Source organism: Nothoprocta perdicaria, unplaced genomic scaffold (assembly GCF_003342845.1).
Source record: "Nothoprocta perdicaria isolate Ctin4 unplaced genomic scaffold, notPer1 scaffold_116, whole genome shotgun sequence".
Classification (NCBI taxonomy): Eukaryota; Metazoa; Chordata; class Aves; order Tinamiformes; family Tinamidae; genus Nothoprocta; species Nothoprocta perdicaria.
This window is the reverse complement of record NW_020454272.1, coordinates 1,711,346-1,736,376: the sequence shown is the minus strand read 5'-3', so window position 1 is coordinate 1,736,376 and position 25,031 is coordinate 1,711,346. Positions and strand designations below refer to the sequence as shown.

The following is a 25,031-nucleotide window of genomic DNA, read 5'->3' as shown; positions in this document are numbered from 1 at the left end:
TATAGTAGAATTAATAGTTATTAATGATGAACTCTGTATTTTATATTTGCAGATGTCCACCCTTGCCTACATAAAATGACAAATATGTGTGAATTGAAACACAGTTTAATGGGTTTTAGATCACTGTGTAGATAGTATCAAAAAGGCAAAATGCTAAAGATGCCAGCAAAACTGTTTTGGTTTTTTTTTTTTTTTTTTTTTCCTCAACTTGGCAGGTGGATTGTAGGGACAAAAGATAGATTTGGTTCAAAGCAGAGTCAGCAATACTTCTAAAGGGTTTTTTTGGCTTAAGAAAATATTCTTTATGAGGCAATGCAAGCTACTTTGTCTCAACTAAAAGAAAGTTTTATTTAGCTCTAGGTTTATTAAGCTCACGTGTTTTTTTTTGTTTGTTTTCTCTTAAGCTGTTTCTTAAATATAGAAAAAAATCATTTCAGACAACAATGTTTGACAAAGTCTTTCCACAGTTTCAAAATATGCTTTTGGAGAAGGCTCTGAAAGACCCATGTGAACTGCTGCACCTATCCTGGGAGCCAGATGGAAAAAGAGGAACCTCAGGGCATTAAGCAGCCAAGTGCACAGTGGTGCAAAAGGTCTTGCATATTATCACAGAGCTGCTGCTTAGATGTGTACTGAAAGTCGAGGAAGTTTGAGAGATCTACTACAAGTCTGAAGTTTAATCTAGAAAAAAAATGTCTCAGGTATAAACAACTTGGGAAATATCAATATTCTCAAAACCAAAACATATCAGTATTAAAACATCAAAATCAAAAACACATTGACCTTTAAACTGTTCTRTTTGACTAAGGTTATTTACTAAATCTCACCTATGAATCTCTGGCATTTTTTTTCCTTTGCTGTAACTGCTGTTCTGTTTGTTTGCTTGTTCATTCATTTTTCTTTAAGACGGTCTCACCAAGTCTACAGTTGCTTCTCACTTGTAGTGAGAAGGAAGCAATTCAATCCTAGATATTTGCTGGCAACACAGAAGACAAGGACACRTTGATGCACCACAGGCCAGGAGACAGCGGAAGGATCAAGTCCCGCAGCAATTGAGCTCCTGAGGGTTAGGAAGAAAAAAGAAAATGCAGACTAATGGCCCCACTACTGGCACTGACTACAAAGAAATGACACTGATGCCCACAAGTCCTGCTGCTTTCAAACCTCAGCAAATTTCCTGGTAGACAAGACTTTAACATGCAAGGAAAGACAACTCTAGAGGCATGAGTATTCCTGGTGAGAAAAAAAAAAAAAAGTGTTATTTCCAGATTAACTGCTGCTAATATAAAACAAAGACTGGGCTGAAAGGCTGCGGGTGTGTGTGCTGATTGCTTTGCAAGGACAGAGGTAAAGCAGCATCCAAGCAGCAGCGCCCAGCTGGCACCAACGACCTGCCTCAGTGTTCCTTCCCTACATCCGTGCCCGTACACTGCAGGGGACRCCTTGTGCAAAGTACCTCTGCTACCTGGGCAATACAAATCATATTTTAATGCTTTATGCCTATCTTGATCCACCTCCAGCCTGCCTGATGCCATCTACTTGCTACCGACCACTGCGGACTTGAAATTATTATATGTCATTTGCACTTATGTTTTTTCCTGCCTAACTACTACTACCATCTGATATCCAACAGCACTCAAAAGGTGAGCTGTGAAAGCCAAAAGATTTTCTTCTCAGATGTGCTCTCTGCTGTAGCCTAAGAAAGGCTCCTTAAAACCGAAAAAATCCACAAATTGATGCTTTGATGCCCTATGCACTTACCAAGCCACAGATTCGGATCAAAATTTTTCTGTCATTCCTATTTATCTCATTTTTATATTTAGCAATTGTGTATCTGAAGTGCTAATGTGGCACTGGAATAAGTAATTCTCCTGTTATTCAAATTAATAGCCATTTTCACATTAAACCAAGATCCTCATCAAATCTATGACTTAGGAACAAAATGAAAAAACGATCGACATAAATAGTTGTAAAAATAAAATAATGGCAAACTGTAGGGGAAAAAATGTAACTCTTTATCTAAAAATTCAGTAAACCAAGTATAACTCTGAATTGTAGTCTAAAATCTAAAACATACAGAAAATAAATTGAACAAGTGATTGTTACAACTGTTATAAAGATATGTTTCTCTTTCAGTTTTCTCCCTCACATTGTTTTTCTTTTAGTGCCCAAGGCTAGGGAAGAATTTGTTAGATTTCTATAAAGCAATAGAGCAGTTAGTTTCATACCTTTAAACTCAGAAAAATATGTTGCTAAATTTAAAGATAGGGAGACGTGGTGTATAATTACAGTCAGAAAAGCAAYTTATATTGATACCTACATAGGCAGTTGTTCAAGATGATGTGAGGTTATGTATACCTTTTTGATTGCTRCTTCTACAGAGCAAACTATAGGAGAAGTGATGAGCTTTATTCTCCCAGCATCATTAAGAGACTTAGCTCTGAACTGAAAAGCGGTGATGTTAATTCGCTGCTAATTCCTCATTGGGGGAAAAATAAAATTTCCATTTGCATGTCTGAGGATGCTTTTTGACCACCACCAGATAAATAATTAAATACACTGTTCAGTGGATTGTGCCTTGAGTCGGTTCAGTGRGGAAAAGCGACTGGAAGACCTCTGCCTTGAATCCTGCATTTCCACCACGTGGACGCTGAATAGCCAGCGTGGGGCAAGAGTCTCTATTTCCTTCCTTGTTTACTTCCTTCAGCATCTCATGCTCAGCTCTATGGAGGAATTACAAAAATCACTTCAAGAATCTAAAAGTTAATGTTATTATGTGCGACTTTTCCTACGCTCACGAGTAGCACACRTAGCAATCAGTAAATTGAAACATTTCTGAGCCCAAGTTCCATTTCAATCAACTTGCATAACAGACAAGCTTATTCCCATGGTGGAAAAGAATTAGTTTGCTTTCCTCTTGCACAGCTTCCTTATTTCCTTATTCCTAATAGTTACCTTCTTAGGGGTCCATCATTTGCCACGGGCATTATAGCTAGACTCTTCTGAAGCATGCAAAATTTTCTGTGTATAATGTGACAGATACTTGTCATAAGCTATAATAGATGTACCATATCATAATTCATTAAAGTAGCTATGATGCATTATAGGACATAATTCCTCCAAAATTCCTTCAAATTTAGTCCCAAAGCATAAAATGAGTACTGTGAATTGCAAAAGTGTTTAAAGGATTTCATAAGATTATCAGCTAATGAGTCAGACAAGAAGAGTATAGGAGAGCTTCATTGTGAGGGCTACAAACTCCCCTCCCTCATCGCTGCCTGTTGAGAGGAGACTTTATAGACAATCATCTGCATGTTCAGCTTTCACTAYGTGAACATATGTCATTGAATTCCTTCCTTATTGACAGCACAAATATTACATAGCTTTTTTTTTTTTTTTTTTTGGACACTGTCAGGCATCAGAAGTCATCTAAGATTTTATTTCAGATGTTTATATTTCAATTTGATGCGCACCGTATGCACATGTATTTGTTAGCAACACGACAGTTTGCAGCTCCTGTCCTCCCTTCAGCAAAAAAGTTTGTGTCCTGTAAATGTCCGACATTAAATGTCCGACACTACATTTTTTTGATTCTGGAAAGTCACAGCTGAGAATTATTTTAGATAATTCAGAAACAGAGAAGAAATTTAAAATATTTCATAATTTTGAAGGCACTCTGAGCTGTGTATTCGATAACCATAATGCAGACATTAAACATAGAAGAATATGCAAAGCTGGGCATCCATAGACCTTTACACACTGTCATTCCCCATGAGACAGAGCCAAGCTTTACCAAACGCCCACGCTCTTTCCTTTTGCAGAACACAGCTATTCTGCCCCTTTGATGCACTTGCATGCAACAGGGTATTTTGGGAAGTTCATCTAGGCAGATGTGCAAGTGAGCTGGAGTATGTTGCCATGGATCTATCTGCAGTTTCAATGTCACAGCCAGAACACATTTCTCATCACAAAGCAGTATTCCTCTTCCCATGCAAAATGTTCTTGGATGTGCTCTGATACAAATGTCTTTGTTGAGTCAGCAGGCGTTTTTGGGGAGCAAAAAAAGGCAAAAGTTTTCTAATCCACAAACCCTACTGGAAATGTCACAAGGCCAGTGATTCAATGCTAACATGCATTGCAAAAGGGCCCTCCAAAGTGCTGCATCTGTGGTCTCAGCAGCCAGTACATCAATGGTCCCTGGGATCCAAGTCACAGCCAGCAGAAATTTAAAGACACCCCCATTTACTCTGGGTCTGGAATCCAGTCATATCTGATACAGCACACTTTAGGTTAGCAGGCTTTTTGCTGCCCGATGCTAGCAGATGTAATGGCACTGTACCATTAAACAAAGGAAGACTAAGGGAGGCCGAGAGAGCACAAATGTCCCAGAGCAAAAACCACAACTTCTCAACTGTGCCGTACAGAAACGATACTCTCAGGTTCCACAGCACCTTTTCTCCAACAAACAGTGAGGCGTCCTGGGAAGGATCAAAATGTTTCCTCGGCCCTTGTCCTTATGATAACACACAAACCTGTGCCAGGTTAAATTTCTCCCTATAACTTGGCCTCTCCAGATAGCAGTCCTTAAACTGCCCTTGTAACTTGGCAGAAGGCATCCATCCCCTCCTCTTACGCTCCCAGATGGCTGGATGTTCATATTCTTTGTAATTGGAGGAGTAGTGTAGATTAAGTTTGCCAGCTTCATTGGGATTCATTTTAATAACAAGATTGAAAAGGTGAAAGCTGTACAAATTTGTTCTGTCAGAGCCAAAGGTGTGTTCTTGAAGACAAAGTTGCAGAAGAGAACAAAAGAACCCATTTTGTATGATGACAGATCCTTCCTGGAGACGTCACTCAAAGTYCCTGAAGAACTTTTATGTAGAAGCAAAGGCAAAAGCATGGGAGCATTTACATCCCAGCCTGGGACCACAGAACATCCTGTTGGCTCAAGCAAAGTGCTCTCATATCTGTTTTTATTTCAAAAATCCATGAATTTCACTTGATGCTGTTTTTATTTGCTTTCTTAATATGCAGGAAAGCCACTCTGAGATGTRCATTCCTTCTCAGCCATCAGGACTATAGAGGTCTTGTCCCAAACTCTAGGATGTGAAAGTGCAGAAGGGAGGCTTCTCCTCTCCCTGCAGCCTATTTTATCACCATCCACCAGGAATATTTGCCATACACCTCTTTTATAAAGCTTTCCACTTAACGTTTGCTTTCTCCTCCATGGTAACCACAGAGCATGATAAAACTCTAGAGAACTGGCCAAACATCAGTGAAAGATTTTGTATTTCAAAGCAGATCAAATTAATTATTTACTTAAGATGCTAAAGCCATGGCTGAAGCCTCCCRAAAGTCTGCTAATAAAGATGTGTCCTGCAGATGGCAAAGGTGCCATCAGAGGTCATGTGCACAGGCAACAGATGCCCTCACCACAGATACATGAACCAAGAAACCAACCATCTGAACATTTATCAAGCAAAACAGTGCAGTGTTTAACCTATAATACAGGAAAGAGCCACTAAAGTCCAAAGAGGACTTACCTACTAAACTCCATACATTAGCTAAAATGCCTTTCTAGATCAGCCCTGGATCAAGGCAGCATGCAAGATGGATTRACTTCTTTATCTGAGCAACTTAAAGGGTCTCTTCAGATGGCTGAGCATAAGTCCTAGATCTAAGTACTATTCTAAGTAACTATTATAAGTTATTATAGGACCAAGATAAGTACTTAATAATACTTAACATAAGTACTATTATAACACAGATTGTTACACTCAGATTTTTTATAAAAAATGTCATTTGCACCGAGGAGTCAAATAATGTAATCACCTCAAATAATGTAATCACCACATAAATGTTGAAACTAGAATAAAAAAGTTTTTAATTCAGAACTGAATTTAATATCACTTTAGTTTTTACAGCTGCTAAGTTACTCTAAATACGAGCTACCTGTGGTCACCGTCCATGAGCAACCTCATTGAGATCATGAAGACAGGCATTTTAGAACTGCGTTCTAGAGTATTCATTACAACTGCCTTCGTTCTGTGTCTGCTACCTCCTGCACATCAGGCCATTAAATGAGAATTTCCGGGCCCCATACAAGGAAAGGCAACAACCTTGTCTAAAGTTATTCTACATGAGTCAGTCCCCAGACTTTTAAGTAAAGCTGTATTCAACCAGCTGTCGAGGGTCCTTCCTATTCAATTCTCAGATTATGTGCTGACTGATTTATAAACCCGAGCTCAGAAAAGYCTTGATGGACAGATTTTCATTAATATTTTTATGAAAAATCTCAAACATACAATATTATTCAATAGTGTCAATTCAATTCAATTATGACAAGTTGCATGAAGATTCCGCTTCTAGGCTAAGAACACGCAGCGTGCGTGGCTTTTAATTAATAGTTCTCCTGAGCTCCTGACACTGTGCTGGATGCTGGAGAATGATGATTATAAACAGATGTAGCAGCATTATTTCTACAAAGGACCAATTACAGCAGCAGTGGTATTAGCAGGATTCTCCAAGCACGCTTTGCAGCAGCTGGCCTTCAGCCTTGACACATGCTCAAGGAGTGCTTAGGCACTGAATTGCTTTGATAAGGACACTCTTTGCATGTTCTTGACCCACATTAAACCTGATCTCAGCAAAATGGGCGACTATTGTTCTTTAAAAGCAGTTCTCCATTTTGCTAAGTCTCCACTTCCCTAGCGTCTGAAGGGCAGACAGGAAACAGAAGAGGAGATGGAGCGCAGAATGRATGTGCTCATCATAATCCAAACTTCATACAAAATGTTACCAAAGGCACAACTGCTTCAGCAAAAGCCTGGTTTCCACAGTGACCAACATCCTCTACTGCTTTTTGAAGACCTTGTTCTTGAGTGTCGCTCATCCTCATAAATAGGATAGGAAAAAAAAAAAAAGAAAGAAAAACTTAAACATGCTTTTTTTTTTTACTTCCAGCATATAAGTGGGTAATTTTGGGGGTACCCATCCAGAAACACAACAAATGCATCATGCTTTTTATCTAAAGCAATGTGATTTGAGGAAGACTCACCTAGGTCCAAAGTTGTGGCTAGTTGCACTACTATTATTAGAGAAAATGTTCACCTATTAATTCTTTAAAGGTCTCTTAATTAGAGTGAACCACTGCCCAAGCTCCTCATTCATTTTAAATCATGTAATAATCTCTATAATAATATAGTCTACTGTTTTACAGGGAGGGACAGGCTAGAAGTCTACTTACTGTAGTATTATGTCCCCAGTAATAGCCAAAGATAATAATTTCCCATCTTTATCACTAAAATAACTTTTTCTTGAAATGCACAAACTATATCATTACATCCTCACAACCTTAAGACTTAAATCCATTTCAACCAGCTATAGTTTAAAAGCAAGCTGGGCTCACTCTTCCCTATATTTACAAAAATAGCTCCTTTTACTTTCACTATTTCACCTTATAACAATCATTGTCTTACTTGCTGCTCAGGGAATTCAACATAAGGAAAGATGGGCAAGTGCTGCATCCTCACTCCTTGCATGGGAGGAAGCACCCATCAATGGTCCAACCAAATATTCTTATTGCTGAAGTATGAGCTGAAAGAATACACAATTCCCAGAATATTTCTATTTTCAGACAGTATTAACAGTAACTAAATCACCAATAATCACTATGAGCTTACATAAAATTCAAAGTTTATACCATGTAGACACGGCCTCTCAGTAGATTGTATCCACTATTCAGCTGCCCAGTTCTCTCAAAATCTAGTTCAGTTCCAGACTCTATTTTTAACAGTGACTCATTCCATTTCATCCTTCCTCTCTTTGTGTCTCAGTTCAATATTGCTGCATAACAGCAGCTGCATAACAACCTGGCAGAACATAATCATTGGAAATTTTATTATTACARCTTAATTACTTGCTCATATTTTATGACAAAGATGCCTTTCTTTTCAGCTTAATAGAGGATGCTTTCTAATACATGTTATTAATGAATAATAATGGAGGAGTCAATAATTTGTTTAATCTACTATCTTGAAAGGTCCAATTTCTGCTTTATAAATTGCATCGATTCCTATCCATGACCTTGCCTGGGTGATGCTAGTTAGCATTTCTAAATACATACATGTTACCRTCCATATTTACCAACTCATTGTGTTTAGGCAAATTCTGATTTCTCATTCCTAAACTGGAAGAGTCAATCCAGAATCAGATGGATTGATTTAAATGGAACAACTCTTAAGCATACTTAGTTTTGGACCTAAGTGCTTTGCTGGATCAAAACCAGACAGATCAAAGCTTGTAGGTTTGAGTCCACCTCTGTTAAGGTCAGAAGGAGTCTTCAGTATTTCTCTAAATTTTTCTTGCCCCTGCCCCCCCCATGAAGTTTTTCAATCACCTGTGCGTTTTACCAAGCTAAGAGAAAAGCTGAGTGAACTGTATTACACATCCCTGAACCATAAAGCAACTCCAGTAGTAGCCAGAGTCTCGAACTGGTGAAGTACAAATGTTCTAATATGAACAAAATTGCTAATATGAACAAAATTTCCTCCTAAGATCTTAATGCTGCATTTGGTAAGAACGAAGGATGCTTTTCAACCATCKCAGGCCTAGTTTTAAATATATTTCATCTCATTTTTCCTGGAAAAAATGCACAGATACTAAGTGCACACTACTCTTCATAATGGTTTCTTTGTTTTCTACAGTGTCACGTTTTGGTTTGTTCCTGAAATGCAGAGTCACGATGCCTGTGAGAACAACCAGGTCAGGGCAATAGCCAAGGCAGGCTCAAAAAAATAACCATCCTCTTTTCCATTTCCCTCTCCMTCTTTCATCTCCCTCTGCCCCTCTGAGACACAGGTTCTGTGACTATACTATTTAATATGAATCAGTGCATAACTACACAGAGCAGTCCCAGCTGAGCCACTAGCCTTTGCCTGTCTTCAAGYTACCTAATCACCAGGTCCCACAAACATTGCCTTCAGTTACAACTGAACCGCTGCAAATTGTTCCACTGCTCTGACACTCTTTTGACCACGGTAAAGAGGCAGACTTGGCTGCCTGCACAGCAGAAGGCATCACTTGTGGCATTCACTTTCTTTTTGATATGGGCCTTCCCAGGAGCCAGCCTGCAGGAGGAATTATAACAAGGACGTGTTAGCTTCCAAAACCAGGCATGAACTTCATGAACTTCAGTCACTGTCCATCAAGATTAATGAATGGATCAGATGGCTGTCTACCTATAACAGCCATTTCCCAACCTTGATAAACAGTAAATAAGTGAATAAACAGAAACTGAAACCTACTGGGCAGCCTTTTTCTACACAGCTTCTGCTTGGCTAGAAAAAGCGAGCAAAACACAGCACAGTCCCGTTAGGTTGAGCTTTCTTTTCCCATCTTGTTCCAGTAGTTCTTCTGTGCTTAAGCTCCAGTAGAGCTCTATCCTTCAAAAAATAAATGGTCGGTTTAGATAAACTGCTCTAATCTCTGCCTCTGTGGGAAATGTTTTACCCGAGACATCCCAAGCTTCCATTGCCTCATTTACAGCTGCAGCACTTCCAATTAGCAGACAGATTTATTCCCTTCTGCGATCTCCAGGTCTGCCCAATCTTGAAACCTTTCCTACTGCATTTCATAACATTCCCCTTTAATCTGCCATTCATTCTTCCCATGTGACATGCAGACTGACCTTAGCTTCCTTGGCTGCTTTCATCAAAGTACCTTAACCTCGTTTCCAAGACCAATGGAAAGCCCAGAGGAAAGTCTTTGCCAGAGGAAATCTTCTGATTTTCCTCCCATTCAGTAAGTACTTCCCCTCTCATGAAAAAACGTTATGTCCTCCTCAATTACTCTTTATTCACACTGCAATTCTTTTAAGTCTAAGTCTTTTCAGGGCAAAAATAAATTTGCAGGTAGGCCAGTACCATTCCATTTATTGAAGTTCGCCAAAATTAGATCTACTGCACTTCCTTTGGGTCTATTTTATCAAATAAATTTAATGCAAGTTCTACACCACACTGAGAATTAGTTAATGTCTATGACAAATTATTTCTCTATGTAGCTTTTCACTGATTTGAAAGAAGCCTTAAAAGCTGCTGAAACACAATATAGCTTTGTCAAAAAAAAGGCTGCAAAAAAACCAAAGATTACATTAAAACATATACTTCCATATACAGAATCAAAAAATACGTAACATTAATTTGATTTTTGTCAATATTACACAGCAGATGACAATATTTACTGTGAGAATAGTTCTTGCAGTGTAGAAACAAAGGGAAAAGGTTGGATGTTGTAATCATATGAAAAAAATAACACAGAGATGTGACAAGAATATAAATGAAACAGAAGGCTTCAAGCTTCAACAAAACTCCCAGCAGATACAAAGAACCTGGAACAGTCTCATATTTTCTTATGTTATTGCAAAAAAAATGCTTGTCAGCATTGTAAGAATTCCACTTATTTCAGAAGACATTTTTAATTAACTATAAAACAGATACAGAAGCATCTCTGAAGAGAGTATTTAAGTCATATTTCAGGGTCCAGATAACCCGAGTCAAGTTGTCCTGTGCACATTCACTGTCTTTCTTCAGGAACAAGTTCTGAAATTGCTCTGTTCCACATATTCACCTACCAGGGATTCAGGTACCGACTGATAAAAGCCACGCTGGTGCCCACTTCATGTCTCAGCTGCCCCACGGGGCTTCAGGAACTTTGAAATCTTAAGGAGTATTCCCTTCAGGAGCACAGTCCCRTAACACTGGAGAAGGGCAAATAAAGTGCTCTAGGTAATTACAGACTAGTCAGCAAAACATCAATATTTGGTGACAAATTGTTAAGCAAGCAAGCAAGCAGGCAGTTTGTAAGCACCAAAGAGAAAATAAGATAAGAAAAAGCCAACACAATTGTCAGGAACAATTCATGGCAAATCAATATAATTACTTTCAAAACAGCTGATCTAGCAAAAGGAAGGGGCAGGTCAGTGCACTAAACAAACAACAGGAATACTGTATATATGAAGGTGCACTTATTCTGGGCCAGAAGAGGTTGAAAGGAAAGATTCGAATTGCTCCTGTACTAATACAGGGGAAATAAATGCCTAGGATGTCAGTGCTGAAAAAAATGGATTTGTGGTTGCRCTAGAAAACAAACACAAAAGGAATTAGTAACAATAATCTTAAAAAATGTATATTTTAGCTAGGAAAATACTAATCTATGCCTGCATAAAACACTCAGTAACCATTCTGCCATGGAAGTATAACCACCATTGAGTCCTGCCCTAGGTTCCATGCTTAAAATGAAGATAAAATGGAACAGACTCATAAAAAGACTAAAAGACGATAAATTCTGAAAAACACAGCCTATGAGAAGAGAACAAGGTTTGTTAATTTGGCRAAAGAGGAAACTAAAGCTGTTTATGTGACAGATGGCAGGTCAAGTGTTCTCCAAGTCCACTGAAGGAGAGGAGGAAAGACAAGAGAAACCTGAATTAAGCTTGCGGCAAAAAAAGATTGAAGATTAGTAAACATCCTCTACACAAAAATTCTGGGCATCTGAGTATAATAAAAAGATTATAGAATGTCCCTCGCTGAAATATTTAACAAAAGTACTAGAAAAAGATGTTTAAGAACCAATATAGTTAATAGTCTAGTATTAGACTATTACAAGTATATTATACAGGTATTATAAATACTTGATGGTGCCATAGTAACCGTTGACTTAAGAGTCTTCAGGATATTTATATCCAATAAAATCAGTGTATGCCATGCATTTATCATATGATGGTGATGTTATTTTTAAGGCATCTGTTTTGTAACTAAATAATTTATCATCGATCATGAAATCTATTTTCTAGCATTCCTCTTCGCCTTCATAGAAGTCTAGCAATTTTTACTTTTAAAAAATATTTTTTAAATTTTTTAATTTTTAATTATAGCATAGTTGGCTTCCTTTCCTATCCCCATTCCTACAAAAAAGCAAGTAGATGACATTTAGCTCTTTTTTTTTTTTGAAATGTAATTTTTATTTGCACAAATTAATTCACAGAAAAACACGACACAGCTCCAAACTCATTTCTGAGTGCAGATCTATTCCTCAGAATGCAGTTGGTGCAGTTGATGTTGTTTAGGAAAGTCTTTTGGGCATTCTGAAATATATAGACTGATGTAATTGAGTGTTGAATTGTGATCATAARAAGAGAGACAAATTTAATTAAAATAAACACTTCAAGAACCAAATCAAAAGCTGATATATGCTTACCAAGTAGTCATCAAAACAAGCCAAGTTCTTCATTGGTTATTCTTTCACAAGATTTGAGTTAATAAATCTGTACAGAAAAAATGCTCATTTTTTGTCCTGTTTTATTGTCTCACATCTGAGCAGAAACTTTCWTTTTTCTTTTTAACCAGTGCAATTCTCCCCCAAAATTGCAAAACAACATTTGTATTAATATTAACAGTTTAAGAATTCCCTTCCAAAGTACGTGAAATTGAGTGATTGATATAAAGTATGCTCCCATATTCAATGCCAGAAATTGGCAAGACTGCAAATTATCTAGCATTACAAAATGTTGTAAAACAGCAAAAACACTCTATCAAGACTGTTTGAAATAAGATGCAAAGCACCCATGTGTGCAAAGCTCCCCAAATGTTATTAGCTACAGTTTGTATCTCTCATACTGCATCTCTTATTACAAGCAGTTTTACTGTTTCACCGCCTCATTTCCAGCATCACTATCTCATTGCACTGAAGACAGAAATTCAGCTCATATATTGCCAAGTGCAGCTTGGAAGAAACAGCCAAAGTTTTCCTGGTATTAGTGATGAAAAACATGATACTTCTGCAACTACAATGTACCTATGCATTAATACTGATTAGCATACATTTCTGGTTTTTTTTTCTAAGTTATGTTATTAAAATGTTTTAAGAGTTTGAGGTAAATTCACAAAAGAAGCAGCAAAGCAAACCTATGGAATGATTTTGCACATCAAAATGCAGCTAAAAGAACTGCTAAAATAGCCTTGGACATGAACAATGTTGCATATAATATAACTCAAATGTATACATACCCTACCTCAACTATCACTGTTAGTTACTCTCTGGGCAAAAATTCTCTCATTTCAGCTAGTGCAGTCCTCTTGCCTGAACTTCCACACAGCAGTTCTGCGTCTGTTACTTTTACTGCAAAATAACATCTAAATCATGGCAAGACACTCGCTGAAAGCTGGTAATTAGCAACAACAAGGAAGTGTGATGCTCACTTGCCACCTCATGGTCAAAAAACAACTGTGTGATTCAAATTCAAGTCTTTGGACCTCAAAAGCTTTCAGAACACGGCCACAGCACTCACGGGGCAACACTGAGTTGCAAGCAGGATGCACGGGTTTACACTGCTCTGATCTGGAAATAGCAAAATAAGTAAATGAAAGCCACAACACTAGGTCCAGCAACTACCCTGCCACTCCTGCTTTGCAAATGTCCCTCTTTGACAGGCAACAGGAGCAGTTACCAGTGGTTACCAGGATSGTAACAGGAGTGCTGGGCTTTTCACTTGGCAGGTGTACAGTGGTGTGAAGGTCCAGAGCCAGCCCCAGARGGTGTATCCTTTGAACAGAAGGTTCTGGGAGTCAAGAAAACAGTTTCGCTTTCATCTCAGCACCACCATCACCACCATGCTGTTGCATGAAATTATATTTACCTCCTACACTACTTAAGATGGAAAAAAAAMCAGTAATGCAAACAGCAGAATGCTATAGAAGCAATGATATGCTATGTGTATTTAAGTGTASTTATTACTTCAGGCTAGATCAGCCTCTGTTTTCAGCAACCCAGTACAATATTGTCCCCAGCTGCTGATAAGCGTAAGGCCAGGAACAGTCTGGGAGCACATGTGGCTTTCTAGGGATGCAAGCAGATGCTGCTTGYACATCCTTATTTTTGTGTACATCCTATCTTGAGATTAGGCACATGTTTATTGTATTTTGGCTACATGATGGATGTATTGCAGTATCCATATGCATATGCTTTCGTATGGATCCACCCTGGCCAAACTGTCATCTAATGAGTTTAAAGGCAARTGTTTAGTAATTACATTATTGTGGTTGAGAATGTGATGCTCTTTTTTTCTGATACCATTAAAACATGATTCAAAATTGCTGTAACAAAGATTACTTGGTCGGAACATGAATTCCTTAATAGAGTTTTTATGGCCTAAGCCTCCCTTAGAAGCAATCAAGGGCAGTCTGGCAGTAAAAACAACTCTTAAGCCCAAGAGCTGCTGAATAAACTAAGCTCTGAAGGGTAAAAATAATCACTTACCTGTAGAATCTTGACTCAAAGTTTCTTGGCTGCTACTGAAGGAAGAAGCCACTGGAGTAATAGAGAGTGAAGCTGGGCAGGATAAAGGACACGCCAAGTCATTTTGCATAGGAAAACAGTGACATACAGGAACAACAGTATCTTCAGTAAAGGTGACATGGAGGTGATGGTYCCCATACACACAAGGGTTTTTCCAGCGAAGCAGCCCTGTTGCAGGAGCTCCAACAGCATCAGAACCTGACAACAAATAGCTGGAATTAAAACCTATGCCCTGTTATTGAGTACCTTATAATTTTGAAAAAGGAAGATACAGTAAGAGAATATCTACTCCTATTTTGGTCTTTATGTTAGCCTGCCCCTTTAGAAGAAATGGTACATTTTAACCTAGTTCACTATCAACAATGCTGTTAAATGCTCATCCAGCTCTAAAAATAATGAAAGAAGCCATTGCAGTCCCAGTGTGTATTTGCTCTTTGCTATTGTCCTGCTCATGCTTAGATAACCRCAGGACCTCATTTACACATTACAAACTGGAGGCTTTTCAGGAAGACCAGAAAGCAGATGTCACCAGTCATTTTATGAACATCTGGCTGGGATCTGCTGTCTTCTGTATCATCTCCAGGTAGGTTCAGATTCAGGGGACACCAGACACAGGAAGACATGGCTGCTTCACTGTCTCCTCACGTCCTGTCCTGTGTCCAGACTGCCTAGATGCAAACCTTGGCACTCATAGAATCATAGAACCATTAAGGTTGGAAGGGACTTTTAGAGAACACCTGGTCCAGCCCCCCTGCACACACAGGGTCACCTAGAGCATGTCGCACAGGGTGGTGTCCAAGCGGGTTTTAAAGATCTCCAGAAGAAGATTCCACAACCTCTCTGGGCAGCCTGTTCCAGGGCTCTGTCACCTGGTGAAGGTGACAAGAAATTTTTCCTTAAATTCCCGTGGAAGGTTTGGTGCTTCAGGTTTGTGGCCATCTCCTCTAGTCCTGTTGCTGGTCACCACTGAAAAGAGGCGGCCCCATTCTCCTCACTCCCTCTTTTAAGGTATTTATAGACACTGATCAGGTCCCCCCTCAGCCTTCTCTTCTCCAGGCTGAACAGGCCCAGCTCTCTTAGCCCTTCCTGATAGGGCAGATGTTCCAGGCCCTTGATCATCCTCATAGCCCTGTGCTGGACTCTCTCCAACAGCTTCACATCCCTCTGGAAAGCCCAGAACTGGACACATGCTGCAGTGCTCAGTAATTCTTCTCATATCAAGTACTTGCTTGGGCTTTTCTCCATCTATCTTAGCTGTTCTTTAAATTTGTTTTTATTTTACATTGAAAAAAAAAAATCTTTTTCTGTCTTTTTTTTTTGGGGGGGGGGGGGGGGGGGGGAAGGCAAGGAGGAGGGAAAAATATGTTCCATCTTACTATGATAATGGTCTATGACACTGTGATGAAAAAAAAAACACATCATGCCACAAAGAGAAAATCAACTCTCCAAAAAAACTTTGAAGTGTTTTTTTCTTTAAACTTACCTGTACACTGCAAAATAAGTGGACTTACTGCAAGAATTTTTGCTTTTGACCAATTCTTTGTTCAATCAATGTTCCTGTTACTGAATTTTCTTCTTAAATCTCAAGTCCATGACATTTGCAACATTGGTAGTATTTTGATTGAAAATGTTCACAAAAAAAAAATGGACTACTGAGTGGAGGCAAATGCTTCAAGTCTGATGTGAGCACACACACACACACGCACACACACACACACACACACACACACACGCAGTTATGGCAGTGTTCACATGAGACTACAAAAGCTGCTTTGTGAAGCATTGAAATATAATGCAAGAACGGGGCACAAATTTTCAGGCATGGTCATTTGATGAATCCGTCTGTGGAAAAATAAAGCATTTGAACCATTTATCATATCAGACTGCACCTGGCAAGTCAGACTATGGGCTAATATCTTCTACTATGGCAGTATGAGAATATCTGAAGTGATACTACTGTTCAGTAACTCTAAATCTCATTTAGCATGTGTAATACATACCTAAAAAAAAAAGGCAAAATCAAAACACACACACCCCCTTTTCCCTCAAAAGAGCCAGCAAAGGCCACCCAGTTTGGCTGCTCCATGAAGAAAACTGCATGTTACAGCTGAAAGTTCAATCAACTATTGCATGATATTGCTAGATAGTAATGCAATAGTTTAACAAAAAAGTTTCAGCCTCCCTAATTTCACTGCTTTCTTTTACTCAGCTTTGCCTCATGCTTTTATAGAAASCTAGAATTGATAAATTTTCTAGGAATTTAACTTATGATGAATTTAACTTATTAGATTTCTTTAGCAACCATAACCATACAATTTATTTGGACGTACCATTCACTGGAGTTAGCAACAGATGGCTTTGTCTAGATGCATCTAGAGGGAGTTTTTTTCTCCCTCCAGCTCTTCTAGGTGTCATTAGTATTTTTGTATATTATTTTTCCACTAAATAAATACAACACTTATTCCGTGACTGGGATATGTGAGCAGTCATAGAGCATATGACTTCTATGATGAATACTGAGAAAAAATTAAAACGTTAATACACATATGTGTATATAGGACATGGACTTTATAATCTGTAGATAAAATTCTAAAAATCCATACCAATTCCAGCATTTGACTGCATGTTCACATATTTCAAATAAGCTTGCAGCCACTCCTTTCTTGAGTATAATTTCCAGTATCCATGGATTTTCGCTTTTATCAATAGTASTTAATTTCTTAAATTTGTCGGAAAGTACATGAAATTAATTATTTATGAGAAAAAAGCCACAAATACAATATAAGGAAGAGATGTTAGTTATCTTGTTTATTCCTTCACTATTTTATAGCTGTTTTTTTCCTACACCACAAACCACCAGCTTCACTTTGAGTTTTATCTGCAAGAGTGCATATGCTGCAGCTCTGAGTGTGCAACATACACACTATCCAAGACTGAAAAAAATCTAAGCTACTCTATAAAAAGTATATAAATAAAACTAAAATTTCTCATAATGCCTCTCGAGTCCTTCAAGCTTTTAATTGACGTGACTAATGAGATTAAACAAGTAAACAACCACTTTCACCTTGACCACTTCTAGTGAAGGTTTTTTAGCCACATAAAAATAATTGCCCAATAGAAGTAATGCCTGCGGAAATGCATATATACAGTTATTATATAAGTGCTCTCTCTATAAAATATATTTACACCACCCATGAAAGCACCTATACACATGTGTGTGTCCATACAACTCAATTTCTTGCATGTGTTTTCCAGGCAACTCAGTTGTAGAGCAACGCAGCTGGGATACTCAGGCAGCCGAAGTAATATTTTAAGTTGCTAAACTGCAAAGCTGTATCCAAAGACTCCTGTGTGCTCAGTGAAGTTATAGAAAGTTCTCAAGAAAAATGGTCCCAAAGACCACTTAAGGAAATGGAGACCACTTTAAAAAGTTGTCAGTTCAAAACTGTTCAAAAACATGTATTTTGATGTGAACCCTATGCCAGGGATGGCTGCTGGAGGCAAGGCTAGCCTTCGAGCAGGGACAGGCAAGTGGACTTGGCTGCAGGCTGCATTTCTACCTGCTTTGCTTAACCAGCTGACAGCAAACTGGCAGCCGAAACAGAAGAACGTGTCTGATGTAGTAACTTCCACAATAATTACATATTTAAAAAAAAAAAAAGTCTAATTTTTAGCAATTCTAATAAAAGACAGCAATATCTAGTTCTTAACATAGCTTCTCGGTCACAAGGCAGGAGGTGCTGAAAAGCCTTTAACGGGACAGCTAAAGAGAATAAGAGAATTTACAGAGGGACACACTGAGGTAGTTACAAATCTACAGACTTCGGGTGCAGCTCTGATTTGCAAAATAAAAATAAGTAAATAAGAAAAATCCCATACACCCTTTATTACAATAAGTTGYACGTACCAGAAATGTTTCTCCTAGTATACATAAATTTCAGACACTTCATACTGCCTTAGAGTTTTTCCATAAGCCGTGCCCCCAAGGAGTAAACTCTAAAATTTGAATACCAACCTCCTCACCCCAGTTCCTCAAGTTTTTCCAGGGCACAACCCCTGGACGGGGTTCCCCACAGACGGGAACTGTGCTCAGCATTTCCCTCTGTCTCCTCAGCTTTCTGCACAGTGGCTTGATTGGCGCCTGGGAGGTTTCCCTCCCTGCTGTGCCAGGGGAGCTGGTCCCAAGCTTGGTCCCTCACATATATTCTCTTTGCAGAGCTGAAATCGCCTGTGTGCTCCGGAGCAGCRATGCTCAAAAATAACCCCTAGGGCTCCTCTTCCCACCAGAACATAAATACTGTAGCTCAGTAAAACACCCTTTTTTCTCCTTTAATGTAATGACCAGAAAATAAGAGACAGGAAGAACGAATGCACCCTTGCTGGTCCATGGGACCCCCCTACCTGGCGCGGCGGCCGAGGCTCCGGGGGGCTCGCAGGGCTCGCTCCGTGCTGCCCGCCGCTCCCTCCCGCTCGCCGGCTTCTGGGCGGCCCCCATGGCRCAGCTCCGTCCTCTCCGCGCGGCCGCCTGCCCCGAGCGCCTGCTCGGCGCCCGCCAGCTCCGTGCTGCCCACGTGCTGGCAGCCCAGCCCTGCCGTTTTGGAGCTGGGTTATTTATTTTTTTTTCCCCTCCTCTTTTCTCCTCCTCTGACCAAGGCGGAATGGGAACGGCTTTCTCTCCACAAGCAGCTAGGCAGGTTACAGTTTTTGAGGGCAAAACTTGCTCTCTCTCAGGGTTAGAAGCAGCAGGGGTGGCCGTGAGGAAAGTTCAAGATGAACCAAAGRCATCCTCACAGAAAAATAGTTAGTACCTCAAGAGGCAGCAGCAGCAGCGAGCTAGTCACTGCATAGCCCCTCTACAACAAAATAAGGGCAAATTCAAGAGAGTGGACAAGAGAATTTCAGCCCTGCACCTGCTCCTCAGCTTGATCTCTTGTCACACATGTCCCCATGCAGTGGACAATGCAGAAGCTCCAACAGACCTRTGGGGCCCAACGTGAGCCCCATAGACCCAACCTGCCACTGGGGAAGCTGGGACAGGCTGCCAGCCAGGCCCATGACAGACCAACTCCCGCTGGAGGTGCACAGCCCGCTCCCCTCTGGAGGTGCAAGGTYGGCAGAGGGTCCAGCCTCGCTGTGTGCAGAGATGCAGGCAAGCTGGCTGAAGCACCTGAACCACCATGGCCATGGAGACTCATGGATGCCCACCAAGGTGCCACCTGGCCAAGACGGCCAAGGGCAGATGAGGTGAAGAGAGAAGCACCGTGGGCTGGCAAGGAAGGGAGAGAGGACTCATTCCCCCCAATCCCAGAGTGCAAGGGCACCCTCTTATCCCTGAGATCCCTGAGATAAGGCTCGTGGAGCCCAATACTTTTTCTTGATTTGCCCCAGACACTAATAAAGGCACAGCAGCCTGGGGGCAGACACTGACATGTTCATGAGGAGCTTGCCTCACTGCCTGCTCATGTCGGGCTCAAAAGGTGACTGAAATACCTCCCAGGCACGTCTGCTCCAGAAAATACCCTCTGCAGTTTTCAGCTGACCTTTATAAGCAGTTCAAGGGACTTGGACACCTAATTTCCAAGTGTCTTCAGCAGATTTAGAAGACTCAGTGCCTCTTGTCCTGTACAGAGGCTCTGATTCTATTTTCCAAGTGACCTATTTAACAAGGATTCAGAATTCTGAAGATGCAGGAAACACTTGCTATTCCCCATTTTKACTCAGACATTTATGCACACGCTGCTAAATGAACTTTAATACAGCAGTTAAAAAATGAAAGATCTTATAGCAAAAGTAGTAGGCAGCATATAAAAAAAACATATAAAAAAAATCTGAAAAAGGGGGGGGCAAAAATAAAACAAAGAAAACAAGGGGGAAAAAAAACAGAGTCACACACCAAGAGAAAAATAGAAGTGGCAGCATGAAGAGCATTTGAATAGGAAAGGGTCTAGGGAGAGRAGATTCAGTCCCAATATCCCCAGGCAATAAAGGAAGGGATTTGCAAGAACCTTTAGTTCAACTAACACCCATATTGTCAGAGTTTATAAACTTAAAGGAAAGATTTAGTGGTAGATCTCCCATTTAGGGACCAAACACTACTTGTAGTGAACACTTCCAAGTTCCCTATGTACTCTCTTGCTGCACCATTCCCACTGAATTCCARTATTCCCATACTGCATGCAGTCATGAGATTTCACCCACAAAAAAGTTATAAAAACTATTCTATAGAAAATATTAAGAAAGAACATATAAATRCATACACAGGTACAGTGATTAAAGAAGTCCAAACACTATRCCAGTGCAATAAATGAATTGTCAATATACCTATCTAATATCTTTTTCTTTACATATTGAAGTACATGAGTATTAAAGCATATGAATATGTACTGGGAAACATAATTTCTGAAGGGAGGGATARTAACAATATAGTTCAAAAACATTTTTACAAAATATTTTAAGATCTGCTAATGGTCTGGTAAATGATACTAATGCATATGGRGCAAATTCTAACCAGCCTGCACAAAAGGAGATTGCTGATTTTGTCARAAGTACTTTTTTCAGGTGAATTCAGTTTCAGGTGAATTCAATTTCACACAGTCCTTTGTTCTGAAGGAATCTTTGCCATTCCATTTACTGAACTAATACATTTTGGAAATAAATGACTTATAAATAACAGAACAAAGACAAGCAAGCAAACAAAAACCAGATCATCAGTAAGTACCATTCTCCATTACATAAAAGAAGCACAAGCTTCCAGCAGCAATTTTTTTTTTTAGGTCTCAGACATTTCTAGTGCACATACGTGTATATTGGTATATTTAGGCAAACGGATGATGATAATTAGTTTCCAAAAAATTATATTCCAGCTAAGCAGATTTGACATTCACACACAGCACAAAACTGAAAATGCATACGTGGGACTTTTCTCAAAGTTTGAGTTAAGCAGAAAACCAGCCTTTAGCAGTRTACTATCTACACGTGCCCTAGTTCACGCTTGTATAACATCTCTCTGCCCAGCTTTCCAACGCTGGCATTAGCTGCTGGAGTGCCTGACACCTGACCAGAAGCAAAAAGCAACTTGACCATGCGATGGTAAGAGAAGCTGAAACAATTAATTAATTTTCCATCTTAGCAATCACTATATTTAGAGAATTATCCTTTAGCTGTTTTTCGTTTGGATATATGCTCTCAAAAGAGACCTAGATTTCCTATAGTTGTTACTAGTCGCTTCGTGTGTAACTTGGACAAGAATGGAGATTTGTGCAAAATCTCAAGTGTAGCATATACATGATGCTCTTACACTAATAAATATATACATACATATACATATATATGAAAAAAATATATACATATATCCTGGCCACATTCCATTGGACGTGCATGTAACTTCCCTTGAGTTACTTCAAGACTACACACACATCCAAGGACAGAGTTTTAGGTTTAACCACAGACCCTCACAATACACAGACCCTCACAATCATGTTCTGTAGTCTACACAGGCAGAAGCCTTAACACGTTTTGACATCCAGCAAAACCAAAAGCCGCAAGCCTCACAGCTTTCTTCCCCATCAGTTGCTGTGACACTATAGCTGAAAACAAGTTAAATAAAACCTAGATACTTTAYCTTTTWATTTTTTTAATGGAAACGGAGGAACACCAGAGTCCACAGCATCAAGGAATTCACTCAGCTCTATCAATTCAACACCTAGGGAAAGGACAGCTCTGTTCAGAAAAAGGTAGCAGAACTTGTTGTTGCAACTGCTTACATAATATAGAGTTTGCTATAAATCCTCACAAAAATAAGTAAGAACCTCAATAATAATCTGAGAACCTCAATAGTAATCTGAGACGTCTCACTGAGGATTTGATGCAAATTGTCAATGCAGTTTTCTAATTCAAGCATTTTGGAATGAAAAATTAGATATAGAGTGAGAGCTGTCTGTGATATATAAACTAACATCACCACAGGCTATGCAACTATTAGTGTAAAAATATTCAATTAACTTTTTCTTTAATAAAGAGAGGGAAAAAAAAAAGAGAAAAGAATCTTACTTGGCACAAATTCTTACATTTTTGAGCAAATATGCTCCTCAGCTTTTTTCCTCCCTCCTACTCAGGTTAAAATAGCAGCCTATTTTGTTCCTCATAACATCCAGATAAGAGATCATAAAATATTCACATATGTCATTTACTTGCTGAAAGCTTAGYGTAGGTGGTCCATGATACCATCCCTTTCCTTAAGGCATCTCATACAGGCTTCCCATCTCTCTGCAGCATCTTCCTCTTCCCTATTTTTTTCCCCAATATCTTTGCCTGCTATAGGTGAAAGGATAAATGTACCTGGAGTTTGAATGTTGGCCAATCTTTCTTGTTCCTCTGCAAGAGGGCATCATCTGAGCAGAGCAGGCCCGGTGCGGTCACACATGGGTTTGCCATGCTAAAATGAAGAATCTGATTGGTAGCAAGCAGAGTAACTTGCTTTTCTTCATCTTTGGATACATATAGTGGTACTGGAAGTTTCATCCAAAGCTGAAGGACTCAGTTTCTCTGAACCTTTTCCTGGTCAGAAACATGCAGTGTTTTTTACTTCTTTCCAAAAACACCTTTCATTTCCATTATACCATCTTTTGGCCCTAAGTGACTGAGTCTTAGACATAGTTTTATCATCTGTTATTACTGTTTTGTACCTCATGAATTTAATAGCAAGAGTAGTTTTTCACTGTATTCAGAGTCAACACTCCTAGGAAAATATGAAAGAGTGGGGGGCTGGTTTTCTGGCTTACTTGGCAGATTGCTAATTAAAACCCATTTTTGCCTCTTGAGCATGGTCTTAACCTTATGCACAAGAAGAATTCCATTGGCCCTGGTGCAGTTGTAGAATTTCTCTTGTTTAAAAATAAAGAACTCRAATCAATGAAGAATTTGAACCAAATTTTCAAAGAGATTATCAAGCCACCACTACATATCCATCTTCAATTAAAACACCAGGTTAATCTTAGCATCAGAAAACATCATTGCACTTTAGCATTGTTTTATAGATTATTAGCAGAAGTAGTGAGAAATCAGGCAGTTTACAGCATGTACCCTTGAATTTCTGTTATTCTGTGCAGAATTAGATCTTACCAAGGGCATTATTTGCTCAGGTAAGACTATACACTTTATTGCTACAATTTATTCATTTATTTTTACAAACACTGTATTATTTTCCAAAACACAGATTCTTAGTATGTTTTTTAAAATTCCTTTTTTTTTTTTTTGCTTATTTGTGCGTCAAGTGAAAGGCAAACTGAGCCATTTGCAACATCAGTTCATTATCCACTGCAATATTTGCCATAGAGCATTTCCAGAGGAAAGTGTTCCCACGGAAGTAAGAAGCTAAACTAATAGGAGCCGAGAGCCTGAGGCACACACCGTTGCTTGGCAGAAACCTGATTCAGGAATCCTGCACTACCAATTTTGTTCATGGGCAAAGTTTCTTAGTTTGCTATTTTAGCTTCTGATTGTTGCTGTAGGACATACATTTTTTTTTTGAATTTTCTAAGTGTGCAGATTCCCTTGTCATAGGGATCATGGTGTGTTTTGAGACTGAGGTATTTTTAGTTTGCAAATTATTGTCCTGGGAGTGAAGAAGGAGAAGGTTTGAATAACGTGCTTACAGAAATTTAACATGGCATTTCTAGACCATAGTTAACAACTGGAGACTCATGAATATAATACCCTTGGGGGCAGGAGGCAGAGTTTTAAAGTATTACAGTCTGTCAGCGTAAAAGACCTAGAATAAAGTTACATGCCCCCTTCCCATCCTTTTTTTTTTTTTTTTTTTTTCTCCTGTAAATTCATAAATCACTCTCAAACTTTCTTCAATCACTTTCTTGGAAAATTAATCATGCAATGTCTTTTTGGACAGGCACAGTGAGAGCAGTAGTTCCTCACTACCTACATTCTTCCCATGTACTTGGTTCTGTTAAAGTGCTGACAAGTTTGCTGACTAAGCTAGCAATCACTGTCTAAAATGATTAATAATCTAAAGAAGGCAGATACTTCAGTTTCGGTGATATAGTCTATACATTTACTTATTCTTGTTTCCTTTCTATCCCCCTTTGGCAGTGCAACCAGGCCATCCCTCCACTCCTTTTGAATGTAGCTTAATAATAAACCCAAACACCTTCCTCTGCTTRATTTCAACAGGAACACATAAGACATTAAGTAGCGTATTCACACTTCAGTCCAGACCCTATATAACACCATGTATAGCCTATTTTTTTAAAAAAGAACAACATACAAAACCATGTAAAAATTCAAATACTGTTTCAATTACTGTCAAATATTATTGAGGACTCAAATATTARAAGGTTGAAAAATAGCATACCCAGCTTAGTCAGAATACCTTGTGCCTCCTAATCTCACTCCTTCTACGCACATTCAAGATGAGGTGAGCTGTAATTTCCTGAAGACTATTATTCCCAAAGAACACTAGTTTTGCTTTCACAGGACTGATAGACAGGTAAGGATTGTTTTAGAAATTACAACAGATACAACATAGAATTTTTTTTCTCTTGCTTTAAGCAACTAACTCGTTGCCTTTAACTTACATTTTCTCTAGGTTTCTCTGAAGTCCTGCCACAAACCAGGCAAATCAGTTAAACCCTTCCACAAGCAGCTGCTCTGCTTTTCTCATTACT

The 25,031-nt window shown here is 39.1% G+C and overlaps 1 long non-coding RNA gene across 2 annotated transcripts; it reads right to left on the bottom strand.

The window, feature by feature from the left end:
• Nucleotides 1-865: 865 nt before the first annotated feature.
• Nucleotides 866-24,992, bottom strand: LOC112959502. 2 transcript variants are annotated; one of them, XR_003251625.1, is made up of 3 exons: nucleotides 24,942-24,992; nucleotides 14,314-14,550; nucleotides 866-1,060 (listed from the first exon to the last, which is right to left on the bottom strand). It is a non-coding gene; the product is annotated as an uncharacterized LOC112959502 (long non-coding RNA). The 2 variants fall into 2 exon arrangements; XR_003251626.1 differs by lacking the exon at nucleotides 24,942-24,992 and adding an exon at nucleotides 24,719-24,880.
• Between the last annotated feature and the right edge of the window lie 39 nt (nucleotides 24,993-25,031).